General features: G+C 36.9%; 1 long non-coding RNA gene across 2 annotated transcripts in view; it reads left to right on the forward strand.

The window, feature by feature from the left end:
• LOC111092848 overlaps nucleotides 1–27,693 on the forward strand; it is a 176,494-nt gene that overhangs the window by 34,944 nt on the left and 113,857 nt on the right. The window lies entirely within an intron of this gene.

Consider the following 27,693-nt stretch of genomic DNA (forward strand, 5'->3'; position numbering starts at 1 on the left):
TTGGAAGGAGAAATGGCCAAGATGTGTGATTGTATACCAGTTCATGAACTGTAGCCTATTGCTTGGATGGTCAGGGACTTTGAAGGAATATGATTAGAAAACTGATGACAAGGAGGTCTGGGATGAGGTATATAGATAGATCTCTCTGGATGGGCACAGAGTGTGAAGGTATTTATGTCCCTTATAAATGCTTATTAATGGGTAACCTTACCAGAGAAACATTTTAATAATAACATACTTATAGGATGGTTAGTTCTGTGGATCCCTGTTAGCCTTTTTCCCTAGCCATTTTTGTCCATTTCCTCAATAGACTCATGAACAAAGTGGCCATGGTGGCAAGAAGGGGGCTATGTGTGTTTTCAATGATATAAATTGTCATTCACTAAGGTTGACCTGGAATAGCCACTGCTAAGTACCCAATCTGCCAGTGCAGAAATTGACACTTTGCCCATATCAAGGGCAATGGCACCATTCTGTGAGATGATTAGCCAGTTACTTGGTGGCATATTGATTAAATTGGACCATTTCTATCATGAAAAGGGCAGTGCTTTGCTCTTACCAGAATAAAGATTTATTCTGGATGTTGATTTTTCTTCTCTGACCATAATGCTTCTACTACCCTACCATTCATGGATTCCCAGAATGTCTTATCCACTGTCATGGTATTGTTTCTGACATCACTTCTGATCAAAACCTCATTTTCATAGTAAACAGTGTGATAGTGGATTTATGTTCATAAAACTCACTAGTCTTAGTATATTCACCATCATTCTGAAGCAGCTGACTTGATATAATAGTGGAATGGACTTTTCCAGACTCAGTTGTAGAGCTAGCTGGGTGACAATACTTTGCAGTGCTGGACTATGTTCTCCAGAATGTGGCATTTGCACTAAATCATTGTCCAATATACGATGCTGTTTCTTTCCATAGTCAGGATTCACATGTCCAGGGATTAAGGAGTGGAAATGGGAGCAGCTCTTCTTTTTGCTCTTACCCATGGTGATCTACTGTAACATTTTGCTTTTTGTCCCCATGACCATATTCCACTTAGAAGTCTTAGTTTCAAAGGGAAGAATGCTTCCAACTGGGGTGCAATGATGATTTCTCTGAGCTGGAATTTAAAACTACCACCTGGGCCACTTTGATCTCCTCATGCCTCTAAAACAACAGGCAAAGAAGGGGATCACTGTGTTGGTTGAGGTGACTGGTCCTGACTGCCAGGTAGACATTAGGTTGCTATTACACATTAGGATAAGGAGGGCTGTGTATGAAACTTGGGGGATTCCCCTAGATTTCTTTTTGTACTCCAGTGTCTTTGATTAGGTTAATGGAATACTACACAACCCAATTCAGGACAGGACTGTTAGTGGCTCAGACTTACCAGGCAGGCTGAGATGCTTGCTGAAGGCAGAAGGAATATGGAATGGGTGGAGGAAGACTGTAGTCATAAATACCAGCTATAAATAACTATGTAACATTGCAGAAAGGGAGACTGTAGTATTTATGATAATTTCTTCCTTTTTTTATTATTATGTTTATACCAAATATTTTTCTTTCTTATTTCCTTATCATATAACATAAAATGGGTAATAATAATTTTAAAACTATCTACAGGATGGCTGGGTGGCTCAATGATTGAGCATCTGCCTTTGCTTGGATTGTGAACCCAGATTCCTAGGATTAAGTACTGCATCAGGCTCCCTGCAGGAAGCCTGCTTCTCTCTCTGCCTATGTGTCTGCCTCTCTCTGGTCTCTCATGAATAAATAAATAAATAAATAAAATCTTTACGAAACAAAGCAAAACAGCATCTATTATGCTACTGTGGGATGTAACATTCTATAAATGTCAGTCATGTCAGTCTGATCGACAGAAGGTTGTTCAAATGATCTACATGGTTTGCTAACTTTCTGTCACTTATTGATTGAGATTTATTGGATTTATTGAAATTTTTAACTGCAACTAGATTTGCCTCTTTCTCCTTAAAGGTTCTATCAGCTTTTGATTTATGTATTTTATAGCCCTATGTCATATACATAAATATTTTAGGATTGTTATGTCTTCTTTTTTTTTTTTTTTTTTAAAAAGATTTTATTTATTTATTCATGAGGGACACAGAGAGAAGGAGAGGCAGAGAGACACAGGCAGAGGGAGAAGCAGGCTCCACGCAGGGAGCCCGATGTGGGACTCGATCCCGGGTCTCCAGGATCAGGCCCTGGGCTGAAGGCGGCGCTAAACCGCTGAGCCACCCGGGCTGCCCGGATTGTTATGTCTTCTTAATGAACTAACCTTTTTTTTTTCTGAACTAACCTTTTAATCATTATAAAATGACCTTGTTTATCCTTTATAATATTATTTTTCCAAAATATACTTTATCTGATATTAATACCCAGTTATTTTACAGTTAATTTATCTTTCTCTATTATTTTTAATCTGTTTGGGTCTTTTATATTTTAAGTACAATTCTTATAGGTAGGATATAGTTACATCTTGCTTTTTCATTTTTTAAAGATTCATTCATTTATTTTAAGAGAGAGAACAGCGGGGAGGGCAGAGGGAGAGAGAGACTCTCAAGCAGACCCTACATGTTGAGTGTGGAGCCCAGTGGGATGCTCAATCCCATGACCCTAAGATCACAACCAGAGCTGAAATCAAGAGTCTTTGCCACCCAGGTGCTCCCATCTTGGTTTTTTAAATCCAGTCCAACAAACTCTGCCTTTAATTGGGGTGTGTAGACCATTTACATTTAATGGGATTAATGCTAATGTTGGGTTTAAATCTACTGACTTGCTATTTTTTTTCCTACTTATCCTATCTGTTCTTTGCTCATTTCCCCCCTTAATTTTTCTGCCTTTTTTATTTTTAAAATTTCCTTTGTTGACTTACTAGTTATAATACTTTGTTGTGTTATTTTAGTGATTGTTTAGGTTTTGTAGTACATCTGTAACTTATCATTGACTTATTGTTATCTACTTTTAAGTAATAATATACTACTTCAATGTAAAGTGTAAGAAAAGCATACAGAGCTCTTCCATTTTTTCACCTCTTGCCTTTTGTCCTATTGTTATCACACAATTTACTTCTACATATGTCATAAATACTGTACCGTGCTGTTTTATTTTGTTTTACATAGTCAATGATTTTTAGAAGAGCATTGAGTAGAAAATTATTTTCTGCTTATCCAGATATTTGCTATTTCTGATGCCCTTAGTTCCTATGTTTAGATTCAGATTTCCATGTGGTATCATTTTCTGTCTGAAGAAATTCTTTTTTTTTTTTTTTTTTTTTCTGCCTCAGGTTTATTTACAAATTACACAGGAGAACATCAGTCTCATGCAGACGCTAGCCCAGGGGTCACACCTTTCTTTGCTCCTCCTATTGGCAGACAGAGGCCTCTTCTCTGGAAGCTACATGGGACCTAAGCATCTTTGGGAACTTGAGCTGGAGCTGGAACCCTAGCTTTGTCTTTGGTTTGCAACTTGATTTTGGCCTTTGGCTGGCAGAACCTGAGATCCTTGGTGATGTGGGCATGAGCATGCTATTGAAGCTTGGAGTGAGTAATCTAGAAAAGTCAGTTGCACTTGCAGTTCTTTGGGATCTTGAGCTTGACCTCTGTGGGCTTTCTCAGGGCCTTGATAGCCTCTGCATATGTGCTAATGGCCTTGGCATTGTTGGGCAACATCTTCTTTAGGCCCTTGTGATTCTTGGCAAAGCATATGCTCCTCAGGAACTTGGGATCCACTCCCTTAAGAGATTTATATCTTTGTGCTCAGAATTTCTTGATGCCATTTCTATGCCATTTTCTGGACTATGTGAAGTGTGGTTCTTGGAACTGGCCACATCTGCACTGGAGCCTGCAGCTCCCGAAGCAGCTAGGACCAGAAGAAGAAAGGCAAGAAATTCTTTTAAAATTTATTTTAGTGCAAGTCTGCTGCTGATGAATTCTTTTATCTTTTGTTTGTCTAAAAAAATCTTTGTTTTGCCTTCTTTTTGAAAGATACTTTACTGGGTCAAGCTTTCCAGTATGACAGTTTTTTTCTTTCTTTCTTCTGTCCTTTAAAGATGTTGCTCCCCTCTCTTCTGGCTTGCATTATTTTCAGCAAGTAAACTGCTGTCATTATTATTCTGTACATAATGTGACTTTTTTGCATTGGCTTCTTTTTATATTTTCTTTTTACCACTTTGTAAGTAACCTGATTATACTGTGTCTTCAAGCATATTCCTTCATTTTCCTTGTCCTTGGAGTTCGTTTAACACTTTGGATCTGTGTTTTAGATTTTTCATAAAATTTGGAAAACAGTCAGCCATTATTCCTTCAAATGGTTTTTTATTATTCCCTTTGAAGACTCCAATTACATATATATTAGGCTGCTTGAAGTTGTTCCACAGCTGATGAATGATTTGTTCATTTAAAAAAGTATTTCTCTCTGAGTTTCATTTTAGATAGTTTTTATTCCTATGCCTTCAAGTTCACTACCTTTTTTTCTGCAATGCCTAAATAGCATCTCACCCCAAACAGTGTCTTTTTCATTTCATATTTTATAGCTTTCATTCTCTTTTAAAAAAATTTTAATTTAAATTCATGGTTTTAAATTAAAAAAGCTTGTGTGTGTGTGTGTGTGTGTGTGTGTGTGTGTGTGTGTGTGGCTTGGTGGTTGAGCATCTGCCTTTGGCTCAGGTCATGATCCCAGGGTCCTGGGATTGAATCTGCATTCGGCTTCCTGCAGGGAGCCTGCTTCTCCCTCTGCCTATGTCTCTGCCTCTCTCTGTGTGTTTCTCATGAATAAATAAATAAAATCTTAGAAAACTTTGTTTTAATTTAAATTCTATTAATTAACATATTGTAGTTTTCATTTAATAAGCTTGATTTGGTCTTTCTTTCTTTCATTCTTTTCTTTCTGTCTTTTTTTGTATGTCTTCTACGTCTTTGCTTAACATTTTCAGTCTTTCTCCTAGCTTCCTAAACATGTGGATACTGGTATCTTAAATATTTTAATAGCTTTACTTACAATTTTCTTATTGTGTCATTCTAGGTTTGTTTTAATTCATTGATTTTAACCTTATTGAGAGATATATAGATGCACGTGTGTGCATGTGCACACACACACACTGTACATATCTATATTTGCTTCTTTACATGTCTGGTAATTTCTATTTGGCTGTTAGACATTGAAAATTTTATTTTCATAATTTTGGTATTATTTTTGTATTTCTACAACATTCTTGTGTTTTGTTCTGGGATGCCGTTAAGTTATTGAAAACAGTTTGATCTTTTTTGGTATTGCTGTTGAGTTTTTCTAGGTGGGAATGAAGATGCATTTAATCTAGAGCTAATTTCAACCCATTATTGCAGCAAAATATTTCTGAGACCTCTATCTAATACCTTTGAATTATAAGACTCTTCACTCTGGCCAGTAGGGACTAATTTCAGTTCTCAGTTCCTAAGATTGTCCCCTTCAGTTCTTTCTGGGAGTTCTTTTCTCAGACCCAGGTTGTTACCCCTGTGCACATTTTGATTGTCATTCAGCTGGTCATAAGGAGAATTCTCCGCAAACATGCTAAATCCTCTTCTTTCCAGCACTCTGACCAGAGAATGCTAGCTGTCTTGGCCTCTCAACTCTCAGCAATGTCTCCTCAACTTGGTCAAATACCAAGCTTTCCTTGAATTCTTTTTCTCTGTGTCATGTCCTGGAAAGTCTCTTAAGAAAATATACTGACAGGTGCCTGGGTGGCTCCACTGGTTAAGTGTCTGACTCAATTTCAACTCAGGTCATGATCTCAGGGTTGTGAGAATAAGCCCTGCATTAGTTCTGTGCTCACTGGGGAGTCTACTTGAGATTCTCTTTCTCCTTCTCCCACTGTCCCTTTCCACCCTCATATGCTCTCTCTCTCTTTCCAAATAGATAAATAAAATTTAAAACAATAAATAAAAAAAAGAAACTATACTGAAAGAACTCTAAGTTTCACTTCATTTGTTTCTCATCTTTTAGGGTTCTCTGTCCTTTGTTAATAACATCCAATTTTATTAAAACCATTGCTGCATATATTTTGACCATTTTTAAAGTAGTATCTATCAAGAAGGTAAAACTAATTTCTGTTCCTCCATCTTGGACTGAAATAGAAAGTTCTCTCACTTGTTTTTGAAAAGAAAAAAAAAACTATTCCTGGGGTACCTGGGTGGCTCAGTTGTTTAAGAATCTGCCTTCAGCCCAGGTCATGATCTTAGGGTCCTGAGAGAGAGCCCTGCATCAGGTACCCCCCTGCTCAGCGGGGAGTCTGCTTCCCTCTCTCCCACTGCTGCACACTTGCGTGTGCTCTCTCTCTCTCACGCTTTCTCTGTTAAATAAATAAATAAAAATCATTAAAAAAAAAAAACTATTCCTTTTAAACATTTTCCCCCTCTCTCTTCAATTACATTAAATACATTCTGGGCTACTAGGAGAGTGGTATGATCATTTTGTGGTGGGCATAAATGTACTGCTTTCAGCAATATATTTTTAAAATTCCTTTTCCCTATGTAATACTAAGACTAAAGATGAAGTAGGGACTAATGGTTTGGTTTGAGGGACTAGATTTTATCCAGGTACCTAAGTACCTAACTTTAGAGGGTTTTAGGATAAGAATTGGACAGTCTTCTTTCCCTTTGAGGTACAATCTTCTATTATATTTGTATGGATGGGGTTTTCTCTTTCTGAGATTTCGAGGATTAACATTTCTTTATTTTAAATCAATATTTTAAAACAGATTAGTCCCTTTGGTAGTTGCTTTGTGGTTTGGAGACATCATAGGAGACTTTTCTACTTAATTTTATGGAATTTTAAAAACTCATTTTGAATATACACTTCAAAATGTTTTCTTCCTTTTTTTAAAAATCAAAGTATGTTCTCCCTTGTTGGAGGGCATACCACTATAGTTTGAATTCTCAATCAGTAATTAAGGTCAGAAATAATGGAAATAATTATTGTTGTTATGGTTATTATACTGATATTCTAATATTTATTAGCACTCTACATTAAATTTTTTTTACATTTAAAAATTTAAAAAAAATACATCATTTAAAAAAAATTTCTACACCAATCCTGGTGGTGTGCATTGCTATTCATGTCAATGAACCAGGAAGCCAAAAATGAGAGATTAGGTGACTGGCCTAAGGTTAAACAACTATTATATTGGGGAATCCAGAAGAAGGGCAGAGCCCAGTTATTTTGATTTAAAATTTATCACTCTTTTTTCTTGCTAGTGTCTAGTAATTTTAACTTGAAAATGGAAGTCATGTTGAAAATCAAGATAGATACATCAAATAAGTCATATTTGGAGGCCAGTCCTTTTCAAGAGGCTCATTTAAACAGATCCAGGGGCAGCCTGGGTGGCTCAGTGGTTTAGTGCCGCCTTCAGCCCAGGGTGTGATCCTGGAGACCCAGGATCGAGTCCCACATCAGGCTCCCTGCATGGAGCCTGCTTCTCCCTCTGCCTGCGTCTCTGCCTCTCTCTCTCTCTCTCTCTCTCTCTCTCTCTATGTCTCTCATGAATAAATAAAAAAAACAAAAAACAAAAAACAGATCCAGTGTTTCATTAATTCAATTTTAAATGAATATCAGTTAAAAGACTGAAAAATTGCTTACTATGGATAGGTTAAAGTAAATACTTATCTCTGTTCTCCCAGTACACATTGATTCACAGAATAGTTAAAGTGATCACCTCTGGAAACCCATTAAAGTTCTGCATACCAAATATTACTTCACTGAAATTCTTCTGTTTTATTAGTCTTTGGGCTTGTTGGTAATTAATGAATATTGTACTACTAACTGGTATGGGAGGAGATATCAGAATCACAATATATTCACCTTGGAATTAATAAATTCAGCCAATCAGTAAATGATCAGGGGTATTTCCTTTAAGTCCTTTTCAGAGAGTCTGTGCATAAATAACTGGCTTGAATTCCTCCTTCACATTTAGTGCTAAATATATGTGTTTGTTTATTTGTGGAGCACCTATTGTGTAAGGTGCTAGGAATATGGTAGTAAATAAAACACAGTTTTTGTCCTTGTTAAACTTATATGCTAGTTAAGGAGACAGATGATGAAAACAAGAAATTAGATACTGAGTTTTGTGGCTGATAATGATAAGTGCTATGAAAGGAAATAATGTAGGGTAAGGGATGTAGAATAAGGGAAGGGGGCACTTAAGAAAAAACAAAGTGATGGAATCAGGATGTGAAATTTAGAGAAGGATCCCAGGTAGGGGAAATTTGCAAGCCTAAAGGCTCTGGTGTAGGCATTTGAGGAGGATGTTTGGTATGTGGGACTAATAACCAAGACTGGCATGGCAGAACAAAGTGAGGTGAAATATTAGGAGATGAGTATTAGGTTTATAAACACTATACACTTAAATATATTTGAATAAATTATGACTTCATTGTTGAAACATGTTAAAATCTTAAAACATGTAAAATACCAGTCCTGCTAGAAAATGAACCTTTTTTAAATTATTTTTTTTATTTGAGTGTAGTTAACACACAATGTCACATTAGTTTCAGGTATGCTACATAGTGATTTGACAAATATATGCATTATGCCATACTTAACCACAAATTTAGCTACCATCTGTCACCATATAATACTAATAGTTAAAATATTATTAAGTATTTTCCTTTTGCTGTGCCTTTTATTCCTATGACTTATTCATTTCTCTCTCTTTTTTTTTAAGATTTTATTTATTTATTCATGAGAAACACAAATCGGAGAGAGAGAGAGAGAGAGAGAGAGAGAGAGAGAGGCAGAGACACAGGCAGAGGGAGAAGCAGGCTCCATGCAGGGAGCCCACATGGGACACAATCCCGGGTCTCCAGGCTCACACCCTGGGCTGAAGGCAGCACTAAACCACTGAGCCACTCGGGCTGCCCTGACTTTTCATTTTTTAACTGGAAAGCCTTTATTTGCCAACTCCTCATCCTCACTCTTTTCCCCTCTGACAGCCATCAGTTCATTCTCTGTATTTACAGGTCTGATTTTGCTTTTTGTTTCTTGGTTTGTTCTTTCTCTCTCTCTCTCCCTCTCCTTTTTTTCTTTTTCTTTTTAGATTCTTCATGAGTGAAAAAATATGGGATTTGTCTTTTTCAGTCTAAATTATTTTACTTTGCATAATACCCTCTAGGTCCATCCATATTGTTACAAATGGCATGATCTCATCCTTTTATTATGGCTTCATGATATTCCTCTGTGTGTGTGTATGTGTGTGTGTGTGTGTGCATACATACATCACATTTCTTTATCCATTCATTTATTGATGGATACTTAGCTGGCTTCTGTATCTTGGCTATTGTAAATAATGCTGCAATAAACATACAGATGCATGTATCTTTCGAATTAGTGTTTTCATTTTATTTGGGAAGATACCCAGTAGTGAATTCTTGGATCATATAATATTTCTATTTTTAATTTTTTGAGAAGCTTCCATACTGTTTTCCATAGTGGCTGTGCCAAGTTACATTCCCATCGACAGTGTATAAGCGTTCCTTTCCACATCCTCCCCAACACTAGTTATCTCTTGTCCCTTTGATTTTAAGCCATTCTGTCTGGTGTCAGGTGATATCTCATTGTGGTATTGATTTGCATTTTCCTGATGACTAGTGATATTGAGCATCTTTTTATGTGTCTGTTGGTCTGTTGGCCTTTTTATGTGTCTGTAGGTCTTTGGAAAAATATGTATTCAAATTCTCTGCTCATTTTTAAATCAGATTGTTTGCTTTTTTGGTGTTGAGTTATTTAAGTTCTTTATATATCTTGGATATTAATCCCTTATTGGATGTATCATTTGCAAACATCTTCTCCCTTTTGGTAGGTTGTCAATGCCTTTTTGTTTAGTTGATGGTTTTCTTTGCTGTGCAAAACCTTTTTACTTTGATATAGTCATAATAGTTTATTTTTGCTTTTCTTTCCCTTGCCTTAGGAGACATATCTAGAAAAATATTGTTATGGGAAATGAGAAATTACTGCCTGTCTTCTTTTCTAGGATTTGTATGGTTTCAGATCTCACATTTAAGTCTTTAATCTGAAAATAGGCTCTTTGAAAGTTGATAACTGTTTTACCACCTATTATTATTCAAGAAATGAAAATAAACATGTAATTTTTGCCTATATAAATATTAAAGTTTAAAATAAAGAAGATATGAGAAAAGGGCTCATTCACTGATAATAAACACAATGTTTTTGGAGTAGTTGGACAATAGTTGGCAAAATTTTAATTTTTTTTACTTATTCTCTGACTCTGTAAATCTGCTTCTAGAGATGTATTTTAGGGAAATAATTTTTTGGGTGAAAAAGTTTGGCTATAAGGATGGCAATAGCAGTCTTGTTTTAGTAGTAAAAAAAAACTGGAATCTGCCAAGATGTTCCCCAACTAGGAAATTAGCTAAAAAACATTTCTACGATGGCATACTATGCAACCATTAAAAATGATTTTATAAAGATTGTATAACAACATTGAAGGATGTAAATGGTATATTGCCAAAAGAAGAGACTAGGTTATAAAATGTGCTTACTGTTTCTATATTTAATAATCAACAGCATTCTTATGAATGTATATGTTCACAGAAAGTATAGGAAGGACAAACACCAAAAATGTTAACAATGACTACCTCAAAGAGTTGATATTATGGGTAATTGTATTTTATTCTTTTTACTTATCAATATTTCTAAATTTTCTTCAATGAATATATAGAATTTGCAATAAGAAAAAAGTATTATGTGTTATTAAAATTTAAAACTAAACATATGTTAAATACTTCCTTACAACATATTATTATTAAGCAACATATTATTATTATTTTTTTCTTCTATGGAACGTAAGTACCTCTTAAGGACCTGACAGTTTGATTTAAACACACTAAAATGATAATAATTCAGTGCTTTTGGGGACAGGTGTTTTATAAATATAAAATGTTATAATTAAAACCTCTTGTCAGTTATCCAAAATGGATTTGTCCAAATTATAGACTTAATCTGTCCTCTCTTCTCAAATATTCTGGAGTCTTTCTCCTTAAATCTAGAAATAAGAAAGAGAAAAATAGAAATAAGTATATATTAACTGATGTGATGCATTCTCCTCCTCCATCACACCCTCCCAGTAGCAACACTGACCCCACCATTCCTTTACCAGGGGGGCCTTTTTGTATATTATTTTCCTGATAACCTCTACTGGCTCTTTCCTTGAACAGTCAATGTATTTCAAATCCTTGATGTCTTTAGACTTTTCTCGTTTCTCTGTGGATGCATGCATTATGTGAATGACCATTAACCTGCTATAACTTATTGTGAGAGTTCATGTATTCATCTCTCCTACTAAACTGTGGGTTCTTCATTTAGGCCACCAACATGTGCCACAGTGTCCAATTTGGTAGGGCTCAGTAAATGTTACATAATTTAGGATCTGAAGTAGATGACTTCATTTACAGTTTTTACAACCAGTGGATTGTTCATTTTCATTTAGTCCTGTGATAGCCAGTTTTATGTGTTAACTTGACTAGGCTATAGTACCTAGTCTATTCAATCAAATATGAATCTAAGTATTTTGTAGGTGTGATTAAACTGTGAAGGAGATTATGCTAGATAATCTGGGTGGGCTTGATTCAATCACATAAATGGCCTTAAGAACAGAACTGAGGTTTCCCTAAGGAAGAAGAAATTCTGCTGTGGACCATCTGAGAATTTGAGCCTGCTCTTCCTGCCTTACAGATGTCAGACTTGCCTCTCATAATCATATGAGCCAACTCCTTGCAATCAATTTCTTTGTATATATGTACACAAACCTCTCTCTCTCTCTCTCTTTCTCTCTCATCTACCTCTCATCTCTGTCTTTAGCTCTAGCTCTATCATCTCTATCTTTCAGTCAGGGTACACCAAAGAAACAGAACCAGTAGGAGATGTATATGTAATGTTACTATTTTAGGGAAAAGAAGATAGATATTCCTGTACTCTGGAAATTTTTAATCTAGTAGGGAAGATATAATATAGACAGTTTTTCATATAGGGCAGATTGTGGTAAATGCATAATTTATTAGCGATAAATATAAATAGGATACAGCAAGGAAATAGGGCAAACACAGTATCTTAATTCTGATATGTCCTAAGGCTTAGACCTTGGTCTTTCATTCTTTATCACTTCCTTGGTGGTCGCCTCCAGTCCCATACCTCTAAATATCACCATAAGCTAAATACTGACATATTTATATTTATGTTCCCTCCCCTGAAATCTATCTACTATAACCAATGGCTCACTTAACATTTCAACTTGGATGCTTAATAGATGTCTCAAACTTGATATGTCCAAAATTGAACTCCTCACCCTCTCTCACATCCCTAACACTACAGACCTGTAGCACCTATCTCTGGAAGTGGCCACCTCAGTAATTTGAACTACTCAATCCAAAAATCTTGGAGTCATTCTTGAGTACTCTTATTTTTATCACATTTTACATCAAATCACTCAGTTCTATTGGGTCTCACTTTAAGTCAAATTGGACCTCTTTTCACCACTGCTACTGCCTTTGTCCAAGCCCTATTAACACCATCATCTCTTGCCTGGATCATTTCAATAGCCTCCTAGCTTGTCTACCTATTTCTTCTCTTACTCCTTGACACTGTATAGCATAGCAACCAGAATAGTCCTTTGAAAACTATACATTAAATCATGTCATTCTTTTGCTCAAAATCTTGTAATAGCCCCCAATTTTAATCAGAATGAAAGCCAATGTCCTTAAAGTGCCTATATGATCTTCTCATCTCCTCCTACTCTTCTAGTGGTTTGTGCTGCTCAAGTTTTTTCAGGTCCTTGAAGAAGGAAAATATACTCTGACTTTAGAGTCTCTCCACTGGCTATTCTTTCTACTTGGACTTCTCATTCTCCAAATATCTTCATTTATCCCTTCCTCATCTCCATGATGTCTTTGTTCCAACACCATTTTCTCAAAGAACCTTTCCCTGAACTCCCTATCTAAAGTATAACTGTTCTGCTTTCCCCACTATTAATCTCCCTTGTTCCCGTCTAATCTTTACATCATATGTATCATCCTCAATGTATAATATAATTTACTTGATTATTGTGCTGGCTGTTTTTCATCTATCTCCTCCACCTTACATGTTACCCCCAACTGGAATGTAAACTGTCTGAGGTCATAGGTTCTTATGAATATATTTATTTTTCTCTTATTATCCCAGATGCCAAAATCAGTGCCAGCCATTAAGGAAAGAAGGCATGAAGAGAAAATCTCCCTGACTGTAATGATCTGGAAAGGCCACATGGAGAAATAAAAAGTTCACTACCATTATCCTTGAAGATCATGGTGGTAAAAGCTCATAGGGGTCAAATTTGGGATATGTGGTATATTATCAGCTAGGCCTGCCATAACAAATTACTATAGACTAAGTGACTTGAAAAACAGTATTTTTTTACTCACAATTTTGAAGGTTAGAAGTCTGAGATCAAGGTGTTAGTAGAGTTGGTTCTAAGGCATCTCTCCTTGACTTATAGATGGCCTTCTTCTCTCTGTGTATTGCATAGACTTCCCTCTATGTATCTGTGTCATAGTCTCCTCTTCTTATAAGGACATCAGTCATATTGGGTTAAGGCCCATCTCTTGGCCCCTTTCAACTTAATTATCTCTTTGAAGACACTCTTTCCAAATATAGTCACATTATGAAGTATCATACGTATTAATGTATGAATTTTAGGGGTGAGTACACAGTTCAGCCTGAATCAGCTACTCTTCTTACTTAAGGATTTTTTTCTTAATGCGAACACTTCGATATAACGAGTTGACTTTCCCTAAGAAACACAACAAAACAAAAACTATGAAACTTTGAACTTTTAACATGTTATCAAGCAACAACCCAAACGTCCATCAACAGATGAATGGATGAACAAAATGTAGTATATAAACACAAAGCAGGGGATCCCTGGGTGGCTCAGCAGTTTGGCGCCTGCTTTTAGCTTAGGGCATGATCCTGAGTCCTCGGATCGAGTCCCACATCAGGCTTCCTGCATGGAGCCTGCTTCTCCTCTGTCTGTGTCTCTGCCTCTCTCTCTCTGTCTCTCTCTCTCGGTCTCTCTCATGAATAAGTAAATAACATCTTTAAAAAATTAATTAACCACAAACAATAAAAAAATAAAAAAGAAATAAACACAAAGCAATATTATTCAGTCATAAAAAGGGATGAAATTCTGATAATGCTATACCATGGAAGAACCTTGAAAACATTATGCTAAGCACAATAAATAAGATACAAAAGGACAAATATTATATAGTTTCATTTGTATGAGGAATAGGTAAATTCAGAGACATAGACACGGTAAATTTATAAAGGCAGAAAGTAGAATGGTGGTTGCTAGGAGCTGGGGGAGGGGGTTTAGGGAATTATTATTTAACGGGTATAGAGTGTCTTTAAAATAAAAAAAATTTAAATGTCTTTATAGCTTTTTTTGAGATATAATTGATGAATAGAAATTGTATATATTTAATTCTACATCACATGTACAACATGGTGATTTATGTACATATACATTGTGAGGCGGCCTGGTTTCCGTAGGGTAGTGGTTATCACGTTTGCCTCACATATACATTGTGAAATGATTATCACAATTGAGTTAATTAACATACAGTCATCACCTCATATAATTACCTTTTTGTGTGTGTGTGTGTGTGATGATCACATGTACGATCTCCTGTCTTCACAGATATAAAGTCCACAATATAGTACTATTACTATAGTAAACATACTGTACATTAGACCCCCAGAACTTACTCTTCTTATAACTGAAAGTTTGCACTTTTTGACTGAATCTCCCTGTTTCTTTCACCCCCAATTTCTAACCATTGCTCTGTTCTGTTTCTGTGAGTTCAACTTTTTAAAATTTCAAATATAATATGGTATTTGCCTTTTCTGCATGGTTTATTACACTTAGCATAATGTCTTCCAGGTTTACCCACATTGTTGCAAATGACAGGATTTCCTTCTTTTTTATGGCTGAGTAGTATTCCATTGTATACTTATACAACATCTTCTCCATCCATTCATTCATTGATGGACAGTTGAATTCTTTCAAGATCTTCACTATTGTGAATAATGCTGCAAGTGTAGAGATTTTCTGTTTGAAATGATGAAAAATTCTGGAAATAGATGATGGCAGTAGTCACATAATATTCTGAATGTACTTAATGTCACTGAATTATACCCTTATAAAAATGGTTAAAATTGTTAAAAAGTTGTCAAATAACATGTAAAGAGATACCTTCATTTCAAGTCTTTCTATGAAGTGTAAAGTGGGGGTAGAGTGAAGATGAGTCTCAGGAGCAAGGAATGTGGTAAGGAGCAGGCCATGGCTTCAGCATCATAAGGCATTCAAAGTACACATAACATATGAACATTTCAGGAAGGGTCAGCAGTCCCTATAAAGCCAGTGGTTGACAGTTTCAGAGGATTCACTTGTGTCTTAAGTGGTCTGTCTTTCAAATTCTCAGACAAATCCTCTGAGGATATGTGTTGTATTGCGTTGCTGTGTCTACAGCAGTATTGTGTGTCTACAACAGTACTGCAACAGTCTGCTGTATCTAGAGCAGTGTTGCAACAGTATTGTGTTGCTGTATCTACAGCAGATGCTGAAGATAGAATCTTTGAGCCATAGTGTGATCACTTTTCCTCAGTTTCTGACTATACAGGAAAGTCTTTTTTTAAGTTTCCAACACTTTTTTTTAAGAACTCCTGGTAATATATATGTTATTTTAATATAATAAAAGTCTTTTATAAGGATGATTATGAATATGAGGATTGCTATTCTGAGAGGCTAATCTAGTATAAAAAACTTCAAAAACCTTTACTTAAATAAAATCATTATGAATAGAATATGTTAGTCCTCTTATCTGATGTAACTGAGATAGGTAGTGGTTGATGAATTGAAAAAGGTGATGTAAACCACATTAATTTACCAACACTTTGGTACAGAGGCATGGCTCTTCGTTGAGTGTGGATTTGCTGATTAGATTCTGCTTGATATTTCTTGTTTTTAAAATGATTTTATTTATTTATTCATGAGAGACAGTTGAGAGCGGCAGAGACCTAGGCAGAGGGAGAGGCAGGCTCCTTGTGGGGAGCCTGATGAGGGACTGGATCCCTAGATCCCAGGATTACTACCTGAGCTGAAAGCAGATACTCAATCACTGAGCCATCCAGGCATCTCCTGCTTGATATTTCTTCTCCAAAGCACACCCATAATTCCAAAATGCAGTTTTGATTTATTTAAAATTGAGGGAAATTAAAGGTTTTCATGAGGCAATATGGAAACCTTCTAAATTGCTATGAACCATCCGTCACCATCCCACCAGCTTTTGCAGTTGTCTCTTCTCACCTAATTTTACTTTCTTTTTGCTATTTGCTTCTACAGTCTTTCTACAAAGTCTTTGAATGTTTATTCAGCTTAGTTTTCATAGAGATAACTCTCTTTTCACACTCATATTGAAGATAGTTTATTTTTATTAATTTACATAATTAGAATAAATACCAACTGACATAGTTTGGGGAACACATGCAGCCTAGTGAGCACACATCAAGCCACAGGCCTGAGCATTCAGTGTGCTGTGGGCATCAGGGAGGAAGGTTGAGAGTGAGAATGGAGAAGGTCCACTCTTTTGGCCAGTTTGTTGAGTAGAATTTGGTTACAAGAGTTTGTCACATAAGTCCTCCAAAAATCCACACAATTCCTGAAATGAACAAAGTTCATTGGACAGAGTTAAAGACAGAGTAAAGGATTCATATCATTTAGTAATAAGAACTACACTTGAGGACTTTTTCCTTAAAAGATTTATTTATTTGAGAAAGAGAGAGAGAGAGAGAGAGAGAGAGGGAGAGAGAATGAGTGGGGGGAGGGGCAAAGGGAGAGGGTGAGAGAGAATCTTAAGGAGACTTCCTGCTGAGCACAGAGTCTGATAGGGAGCTCCATCCCATTACCCCAAGATCATGACTTGAAATGAAATCAAGTCAATGCTTAACTGACTGAGCCACCCAGGCACCCCTACACTTGAGGACTTTTTGATGGTTTGCTTCAAAACGGCTTGTGGAAGATACCTATCCACAAACATCCCCTGAGTCAAAATGCTACATTAAATTTTCCTGATTTACAAGAGAGTCCCCAAGCAAAGTCTGGTGTAGGCGCCCTGTGAACAGATAAAATGAAACACTTAGGCAAAACTGAGGTTCTTAAGAGGAGAAGTGTGGATAAAGAGCAGATTTAGATGTTTTCTTTCTTTTTTTCCCTTTGGGATGCAAAAGAACTTATCGAGCATGGAAAGCACGTGCCTTTGACAACATAAATGCTCTAATTCTGTGTGTTCCTCTAGAGACTTTCAAGGCTCCTCAGTAGAATTCGGGTTATGCAATTAAGCTTGTACCTCAGAGATACAACCTGGACCTCCAACCTCTTGATTGTTTTTCCTCCTTGGCTACCTGCCATTTAGCCTTGGCAAGAATTTTTACTCAAGAATTTGATTGTCTGCATTAACTTAGTCAAGATGATGAAGGAGTAATTTTTAGCACCAGCTAGAGAAACGACCTTCTTCCCCCGACTCTGCCTGGTTTCAGAAGCTTGCAGAGAGCCATATGGGATCAAAGTTCTGAGCCTCCAGTGGAGACAGATGCCTCTGTGCTGTGCCTCCTAGGGGCTTGGCAGCTCTGTGGGGTTTCCCTAAGTGCTTTGTGAGGGTATTTATAGAACTGAGGACTTGACAGAGTCATCCCTTTCAAAATTTGGTCTAAGGGTAGGATGGGATTTAAATATCATGATTACTGGTGGTTCCAGGATAAGAATCCACACAGTGAAATAATTTCTGCCCTCTTCTGGGTGAGCCCCCATTTAAAGACCTTAGCAGAGTGGGACTTTCTAAATTCTCAGTAAAAGACTAAGAAAATGATTCCTCATAAACCTTCCTTGCCCTCTTGTCCCTGCAGCTTCATATTCTTCCCATGTTATGACTCTTCAAATGCATATAGAGTTCTTATAAAGTAAATGTGGTTTTACGTTGTTCTCTGTAAGATCATAGAAGCTTTATACCAACATGTAAGAAACATGTTTCACTCTCATCCAATATTTTGTACAATTGAAATAGTTCTAAAGAAACACATGAATAAGTATGCTCACAGTTTTACAAATCAGGAAGAAAATACATCACCTATCACCGACTGTTATATATGGACATCTGGTTATCAGGCAAGCAATGTTATCAGAGCTAAAGCATTTGCTCAGTCAAGGACTTGGTATACCACACCTTCTCCAGTTTAAAATGAATTCTGACTTGACCTACACTAATATTGCATGTTATTTGCATCTTAATTGATACTAAGTAGATAAACACCTCGAAACTCCAACTAGAAAGATTATCTCAGCATGGATGGATTTACTAGACACTTAAGACAACTGGGGACTTTCCCCAGCTAGTTCTAAGCCCAAGCTTTAGGATTGGCCAAATCCAGACAATTGCTTTTCTGTACTTGCCAGGAGGTCACAGGGAAGATGGCACACAAAGATGCAGATTACAAGTCATCTTGGGAAAGCCATTTGGGCCTAAGACTTGCCAACTATATAAGGGCTGACAGAAGAAGCAACATTAACTGCTTAAGGCTAAGGTCCAAAATTTTCTGGTTCTTTAATTTAGCACTTCTCTCTTCCACATATTTGAAATGAGCAGATATTCAAGAAGGTTGGCTATGCCTCAGGTAATCAAAAATTTGGGAATGTTGAATATTTTGAAGAAAGTAACATTTTTAAGTCTGATTGTGGTTAGAATAAAAACATAGTGGGTATTTTTAAAAAGTTTTTATTTAAATTCCAGTTAACACATAGTGTAACACTAGTTTCAGGGGTACAATATAGTGATTCAACACTTCCATACCATACCTGGTGCTCATCACAAGTGTACTTCTTCATCCCCCTCACCTATTTGCCCCATCCCTCCCATCCACCTCCCTTCTGGTAACCATTGACTTGTTGTCTTTAGTTAAGAGTCTGTTTCTTGGTTTGTCTCTCTCTCTTTGCCCCCCTTTGCTCATTTGTTTTGTTTCTTAAATTCCACATATGGTGGAATCATATGGTATTTGTCTTTCTCTGACTGACTTATTTCACTTAGCATTGCCAGTGTTCTATCCACATTGTTGCAAATGGCAAGATTTCATTATTTTTTATGGCTGTGTAATATTCCATTGTGTGTATGTGTGTGTGTATAAATATATATACACACACACATATATAATATAGTAGGTATTGTAGAAGATAATATTTATAGAGAAGCTTTCTGAAACCAAATGAAATTTTAAACTTTCAACTAAATCTTAAGTTGGAGTAAAAAATTCAAACACATTCGAGGCCGGGTGGGTATTATAAAAGAGTGAGATCAAGTCAAAGTCAAGTATTAGGTAGTGGTGGGCACCATGGAAAACTAGGCATGGCCGCTCTGTGGGGAGATGAGGGACTGCAACCCAGTGATAGCTGATTGCTGCCAGGAGAGAATGCAGGCCCAGTGCTGTTCAGTCTTATGATTTTTAAAATGAAATGGACGTTCTAGAGAGAAATCTGGATTTTCATGTGAAATTGCCTGGTTTATAAATATTGGCAACCAAATAAAAATATTGGCAACCCAAAAAAAGAACATTGTAAGACAAACAAAACACATCTGTGGGCTAAGTTTAGTCTGATCCCCTACAGCTTGTGGCCTCTGATCTGGGTTTTACCAAGTTGTGGGATAACATTCATGATCATTAATCCAGTGATATATGATTTTAATCTTTTTCATCATCAGTATTAAAAATTAATACAAAGCTTTTGGGGAGCCGGCTGGCTCAGTTAGTAGAACATGTGACTCTTGATCTCGGGGTTGTGAGCTTAAGCCCCATGTCAGGTATGTAGCTTACTTAAAAAAAGTTAATACAAAGCTTTTATTTGCACACTCATCCCACATCCAGTCTTTATAAATGTGTTCATGCTGTTGCCAGAATTATAACAAAGATCCTAACTGTGGTCACCTCTTTAGTTCTAAAACCAACAAAAACTTCTCAGAGCCTGCAAGGTATTTTTCAAACATACAACTTTTTCAGTCTGGTCCTATCTTACCTTTCTGAATTTATCTCTAGTCATTTCCATCCTCCATCCTCCATTCTAGTCCTACCAGATTCCTCATCATTCCCCCAAACCAGTATGCCCTCCTTATATACATGACTATGCTAAAGCTGTTGTCTTTTTCTGGAACACTTCTCTATTCCTGTTCAATGTCCAACTCAGGTGTCTTCTGCTGTTTTTATACTTCTTTGATTCATCCATTCCTGGCAGTTCAGTATTCTGTGTTACTATAGTGAAATATATATGTTTATTATGGAATTTATGACTTGGTACTATACGAATTCATTTTTGTGTCTGTATTTTCAGAGTGTAACAAGTACATTGAAGACAGCAATAAATTCTCAGTCTTACAATTGTAGGTGCAATCTGTTTATTTTTATTTTTTTAATTTATTTTTTATTGGTGTTCAATTTACTAACATACAGAATAACCCCCAGTGCCCGTCACCCATTCACTCCCACCCCCCGCCCTCCTCCCCTTCTACCACCCCTAGTTCGTTTCCCAGAGTTAGCAGTCTTTATGTTCTGTCTCCCTTTCTGATATTTCCCACACATTTCTTCTCCCTTCCCTTATATTCCCTTTCACTATTATTTATATTCCCCAAATGAATGAGAACATATAATGTTTGTCCTTCTCCGACTGACTTACTTCACTCAGCATAATACCCTCCAGTTCCATCCACATTGAAGCAAATGGTGGGTATTTGTCATTTCTAATGGCTGAGTAATATTCCATTGTATACATAACCACATCTTCTTTATCCATTCATCTTTCGTTGGACACCGAGGCTCCTTCCACAGTTTGGCTATCGTGGACATTGCTGCTAGAAACATCAGGGTGCAGGTGTCCCGGCGTTTCATTGCATCTGTATCTTTGGGGTAAATCCCCAACAGTGCAATTGCTGGGTCGTAGGGCAGGTCTATTTTTAACTGTTTGAGGAACCTCCACACAGTTTTCCAGAGTGGCTGCACCAGTTCACATTCCCACCAACAGTGTAAGGAGGGTTCCCCTTTTCTCCGCATCCTCTCCAACATTTGTTGTTTCCTGCCTTGTTAATTTTCCCCATTCTCACTGGTGTGAGGTGGTATCTCATTGTGGTTTTGATTTGTATTTCCCTGATGGCAAGTGATGCGGAGCAGTTTTCTCATGTGCATGTTGGCCATGTCTATGTCTTCCTCTGTGAGATTTCTCTTCATGTCTTTTGCCCATTTCATGATTGGATTGTTTGTTTCTTCGGTGTTGAGTTAATAAGTTCTTTATAGATCTTGGAAACTAGCCCTTTATCTGATACGGTCATTTGCAAATATCTTCTCCCATTCTGTAGGTTGTCTTTGAGTTTTGTTGACTGTATCCTTTGCTGTGCAAAAGCTTCTTATCTTGATGAAGTCCCAATAGTTCATTTTTGCTTTTGTTTCTTTTGCCTTCGTGGATGTATCTTGCAAGAAGTTACTGTGGCCGAGTTCAAAAAGGGTGTTGCCTGTGTTCTCCTCTAGGATTTTGATGGAATCTTGTCTCGCATTTAGATCTTTCATCCATTTTGAGTTTATCTTTGTGTATGGTGAAAAGAGAGTGGTCTAGTTTCATTCTTCTGCATGTGGATGTCCAATTTTCCCAGCACCATTTATTGAAGAGACTGTCTTTCTTCCAATGGATAGTCTTTCCTCCTTTATCGAATATTAGTTGACCTGCAATCTGTTTATTAATTCAAGCTTAACACACTGCTATATAAAGAGGAATAAAGGTATTACACATTTAGTCTAATTGATGTGTTTAAAAATGCTAAGCTTATAATTAAACTACATTTTTTATTCTGGAAAAAAAGCATAATTTTGCATAAAAAAAAAAAAGCCTTTGAAATGCCCAGAGCTGGGGCATAGGCATAATGATACCAGTACCTATCTACACATTGTGATTTGAGGGAATAATACACTTTTTCAGTAGTTTGGGTCTGTCTAACATAGTGCCTGATGGTGTTTATTACTCCTTAAGGCTGTATTTTCCAACAGAATAGCCATTAGCTACATATGACTATTTAAGTTCAAATCATACAAATTAAATAACATTTAAAATTCTGTTCCTCAGTTGCCTAGCCATATTTCAAGTGCCCATTAGCCCCATGTGGCTAGTGATGATCATATTTGGGAGCAGAGATATAGAACATTTCCATTATGGCAGTAGGTTCTATTTGAGAATGCTATCTTAAAGATTTCTTTAAGAGATGAGAATTATAATGGGAAGAAAAGGCAATTTATCCTCTAAGAAAGATGGTAAGTTAGCTCCTACACTCCCAGGTAATAGTCTATAACAGGGTTGGCAAACTGCAGTCTGTGAGCCAAATCTGGCCCTTAACCCGTTTTTGTAAATAAAGTTTTGTTGAAACACATCCCCAGGTTATTCATTTTCTTATAGTTTACAGGTTTTTTTTGTTTTGTTTTGTTTTGTTTTTGTTTTGCTTTTTTGGTGCTATGATGGCAGAATCAAGTAGTTGAGATGGAGATTGTATGGTCTGCAAACCTAAAATATCTACCCCTTTGCAGAACAAGTTTGCTGCCCTTGGTCTATGTGATAAATTTCACACTCATTTTGCCACTGGGAAAAAAGAAGAAATGGAATAGGGACTCTGATGAGTTTAGGAGAAAGAATATAGAGAGGATCTTTAAGGAGTGCTATTGGGGAATGAAAGACAATGTTTCTAACATTTTGCTTTGATTTGATTGGCATGGAAATGCCAATAATCACTTCTCAACATTGGAAGAGTTGAAACAATATGGATGATAATTCAGGAAACTTTGAACTCTCTTTATTAAAAATTTTTCCAGTTTCACTGAGGAATAGCTGAAAAATAGAATTGTATATATTTAAAGTATACAACATGATGCTTCATTATCTATAGATAGATTTCTCTGATGTATATATAATGAAATAATTTTCAAGATCAGTTTAATTAATTCATCCATTACATCATATAGTTAACACTTTGTGTGTGTGGTGAGAACATTTTAGATCTAGTCTAGTAAATTTCAAGTATACATCATATAGCTAACTATAGTCACCATGCTATATATTAGATCCTTTGAATTTATTTTATAACTGAAAGTCTGTACCCTTTGATATATTTCCCCCTTCCATCAGCCCTAGCAACCACCATTCTACTCTTTATGAGATCAGTTTTTATTTTACTTTTTTAGATTCTACATATAAATAGTACCATACAGTATTTTAAACTCTCTTTAACTCTCCGTGCAACACTGAACACATATTTCATTTCTCTGAGCTAGTCATTTAAAGTCTTTGGGAAATTCTGGAATTAATTAATTGATTAATGTGTCAGATGAATGAATAAATGATTCTATAAAATGAAGAATTTAGACAAAATGATCTCAGTGATATCTTCTGGCTGCAAAGATTTATCTTTGTTGGCATTTTCACATGTTGGATTTTTTAAAAAGCCAGACATGTCTGTATAGAAATTCAGTTTCTGCTCCCTGAGACGACCCTGGACAAAGCTGATGTAGACAGCTATCTATAGGTCATATATATAGTAAATCACAAAAACTCATCCATATACTGAGTAGTATTTATATAACACACTGCTGCAGCATGGGTACACTTCAGAGGTGGGAAGTAAGGGTAGCTTGGATTCCCACATTTAGATTTCATAGAATAGGGATGAAACTTCCAATTCTTTCTTCAGCAACCTGAGAGAATTGATTACAACCTGCCCTGCTACTTGTCAGAGAACCTGCAGTAGTTTCTGGGTGCAGACTGAAGAAAATGACATCTCTGTCCTCGAAGCTGAAGGGGTCTTAGCAGATTCTTTGGCTTGATGCAACATGTAACAGCCATACATGGGTCTCAAACCCCTGTTTTCCTGGTCATTTTCCTTTATTTCACAATCAGTGAGAATATGAGTGAGCTAGCTATGCCACTGCTATGGTATGCCACAGGAGAGGTCCCAAAAACCTGCCGAGTGGTAGGCCTTTTGTTGTGCTTCAGAAATTCTCTTGATTGGCATTGTAGTCTCTGAAGGAGATCAAGTCAGAATTGAAAATAAATACAGGTATTTAAGTGCTGCATCACTAAATTCTGATCCTGAAACCAATATTGCATTGTATGGTAACTAACTAGTTAAAAAAAATTAGAGGGGCACCTGCGTGACTCATTTGGTTGACTCTTTTTTTTTTTTTTAAAGATTTTATTTATTTATTCATGAGAGACACAGAGAGAGCGAGAGAGGCAGAGACACAGGTGGAGGGAGAAACAGGCTCCATGCAGGGAGCCCGATGTGGGACTTGATCCAGGGTCCCCAGGATCACACCCTGGGCCAAAGGCAGGCGTTAAACTGCTGAGCCACCCAGGGATCCCCAAATTTTTGAGTTGACTCTTAATTTGGGCTCAGGTCATGATCTCTGGGTCAAGAGATTGAACCCCAAGTCCATCTCCATGCTAGGTGTGGAGCCTATTTATAATTCTCTCTCTCCCTCTTCCTCTACCCCTCCTACCCCACCTCTTTGCCCACTTGTGTATGTTCTCTTAAATAAATAATTAAATAAGTAAATAAATAAATGAATAAAAATCGAAAAAAAAAGGGAAAAGAAACACAGGAGTTCAGGGAAATTTGACCCACTCTTTCTCTGGCAGTCTGATTTAGAGGCAAAATAAAGCTCTTTATTCTCAAGGATCACTATTTTGACAAAAATCATTATCATAACAAAATAATGAAATTTAAGACAGGAATGGGGGTCTTGGAATCATAATGCCAAGGGCATTATTATGTATTGAGCTTTGTATTCCTGTGAGCCAGCCAGCCTGCCTGCTGGCCGGCCTTCCTTCCTTCCTTCCTTCCTTCCTTCCTTCCTTCCTTCCTTCCTTTCCTTCCTTCCTTTTTTTCTCCATCTGCTTCTCTTACTCTTTTCCTGGAAATATTCCAATAAATTGCATAAGCCACCTTCTAAAAAAACAGGAAGATATTAAATTGAACCATGAGAGGTAGAAGGCACAAAGCAATTCTCCAATATATCCAAAGGAAGGAAGAAATAAACAGAGTCAAATTCTTGTTTACACGTTGGCCAGCAACTCACTCTCTCCCCTCTGTGATGTTCTTTTTTACCATCCTGGAGGTCCTCTTACTGTTGATATTTAGTTATTTCATCAGTCACAGTCATTGATATCTCTGCTTGGGACTATCACATAACATCAACATGTGGTTCTCATGTAGCTATTAAAACCTTACTGATAAAATATCAAAAGGAATACATAGAAAGCTGTTGGAGTTTTCAATTGGCTCCCCATGTTCACCCATTTCTCCAAATAATTGTTTAGCTTTTTTATTCTAAAATTCAAAGATAAAAGTCTTAGTAATAGAGTGAAGGATGGACTTAAGTAAAGCAAATTAACTATAAATCATTGATTAAATATATTAATTCATAAACCACCCAGTTCCTTACTTCTAGTATTCATTGACCTGAATTCAGTTAAAAATTCCTAAAGATGTAATTTTATCATTTATGTTAACCAATTTAATTACATTTTACGCAGTTTTTAAGATAAATAGTAGAAAGATGGTTTCTGGTACATTTAGGTAAGATTCAAAATCTTTAGATTCAAAATTCTCAGCTGGAAAACAGACTGATGTGAATTCACTGCATGTCTTTTTCATGAGCCCCTGGTTGGACACAGAATACAAAGCAGATTCAAAAGAAGCATAAACATTTATTAAGTAAATATGTACCCTGGCTCTTTAGGAAATGACATTTTTAAAGTAGACATTTTTATAAACAAAGTTGAAAAATAAATAGAAGATGTGAATTTACCCAGGAAAATAATTTTAAAATGCATTGGGGAATCCGTGGTAGAAAGACTATTGACAAACAGTAAAATGATTGAAAGTTGAAGAGAGAGGAAATAAGGGGATGAAATAAACATGCAACGTCTCCTGATTACCAAGTTGTGGTCTCTGTATGGGAGTACAAATACCTTGTGTGCATGTGTAAGTCACATATCTTGTTGATTCATGGCTTCAGGTATCCATAGAACATCCAGGTAACACAGGCTCTGTAGGGGTCTGCCCTCTTGACACTCCGGTTACCTAATGCTTACATTTTTGTATCCAGATGCTCCAAGAACTAGCTCTCATCTACCAAGTCAGGTAGGCCGGAACTGAATCCTGTCTTCAGAGAACCATATAGAATCTCTGAGCCAAGTTAGAGTTACCTTAGTTTCTGAGTGGAGTTGGGGGGCTGAAGTCTCAGTGTTGATTATGAGCCTGACTCTCTTTCTCCTTTTGTGGATCTCGGGGGTTCTTATTCATCTACATGGCTCTGCTTTCCTTTCTTCTACTGCTCATCTTGGTTTCTCACTTGCCTACTTGAGTTTTGATACAAAGTCTGGGTCTCGTCTTGGGCACCTGGATGTGTTCTTGCCCTGGCTGCAACCTTTACTTGGAGATTTCAACTCTGCTTGGCCAGGCATTTCTGAGACAAGTGCTTACTCCCAGCCTTCCCTTGTCCCCCTGGCCCTGAATCTTTCCTGACCCTGATGGCTTCCTGCAGTCTCAGGCATGATGACCTCCTATCCCATTTCACGATGGCACTGTTACTGTATCATTGACTTCTGATACCCCTAACCTCTCTGAGGCTCTTTTCTTTGTCTGAGGCCGAGCAGTTAGACTAATTGTTCTTTGAGGCCCCTTCCAGACCTAAGGTGTAATGATTCTGTCCACTTCAGTCACAACCTAAAATAATCAGGGTAGGAGGAAGGCCTTAATAAAAATTATTGTAACTGTACCAACTGGACCCTAGGTCAATCAGGAGGAAGTTGTCCTTCTGGGTCTTTGGCTTTCCTGGTGCACTTCTGGGCTCTGACTTGCCTGACACTGGGAAGTATGTGAAGGGAAGTGACTTCTAGGATTAAAGCTTTGAGTCTCTTCCACATGATTTTTCTTTCCAGAACTATGGGTCTCATTTGCTGGTTGTCCTTTCCACATTAAGAGGATTTTCTTATTTTACTCAACTTATTTTCTTCTTACAGTTAAAACACCCACCGTAGACCTGCATTTGCTACACGGTCAAGCTTTTGAATGTCCTATCTATTGGCTCCCAGGCCTTGCCTCCTGTGATCTGCTTTTTCCGCTGTTTTCAGATCTGAATGTGACAATTATACATCAACAGTTGTGGATTTCTCACCAATGGGGATCTTGGAAATGTATCTATATAGAGGGAGTTAGTATAGGCCCATGGCTTAGATGAGAATATGGGATTTGGAATGATTAGAGTGTTAAAAATTATTTTAAAAATAAGTGAATGTTGATTAAAGATTCATGTGAGTGTGATAAGGGTTCTTTCATGAAAAGACTTGAAGTTAGTTATGCATAACAGCAGAAGGCGGTCTATTTTTCTTTTTTTTTTTTTTAAATTTTTATTTATTTATGATAGTCACAGAGAGAGAGAGAGAGAGGCAGAGACACAGGCAGAGGGAGAAGCAGGCTCCATGCACCGGGAGCCTGACGTGGGATTCGATCCCGGGTCTCCAGGATCGCGCCC

The sequence above is a fragment of the Canis lupus genome, chromosome 27, assembly GCF_011100685.1.
Source record: "Canis lupus familiaris isolate Mischka breed German Shepherd chromosome 27, alternate assembly UU_Cfam_GSD_1.0, whole genome shotgun sequence".
In the NCBI taxonomy this organism is placed as follows: domain Eukaryota; kingdom Metazoa; phylum Chordata; class Mammalia; order Carnivora; family Canidae; genus Canis; species Canis lupus.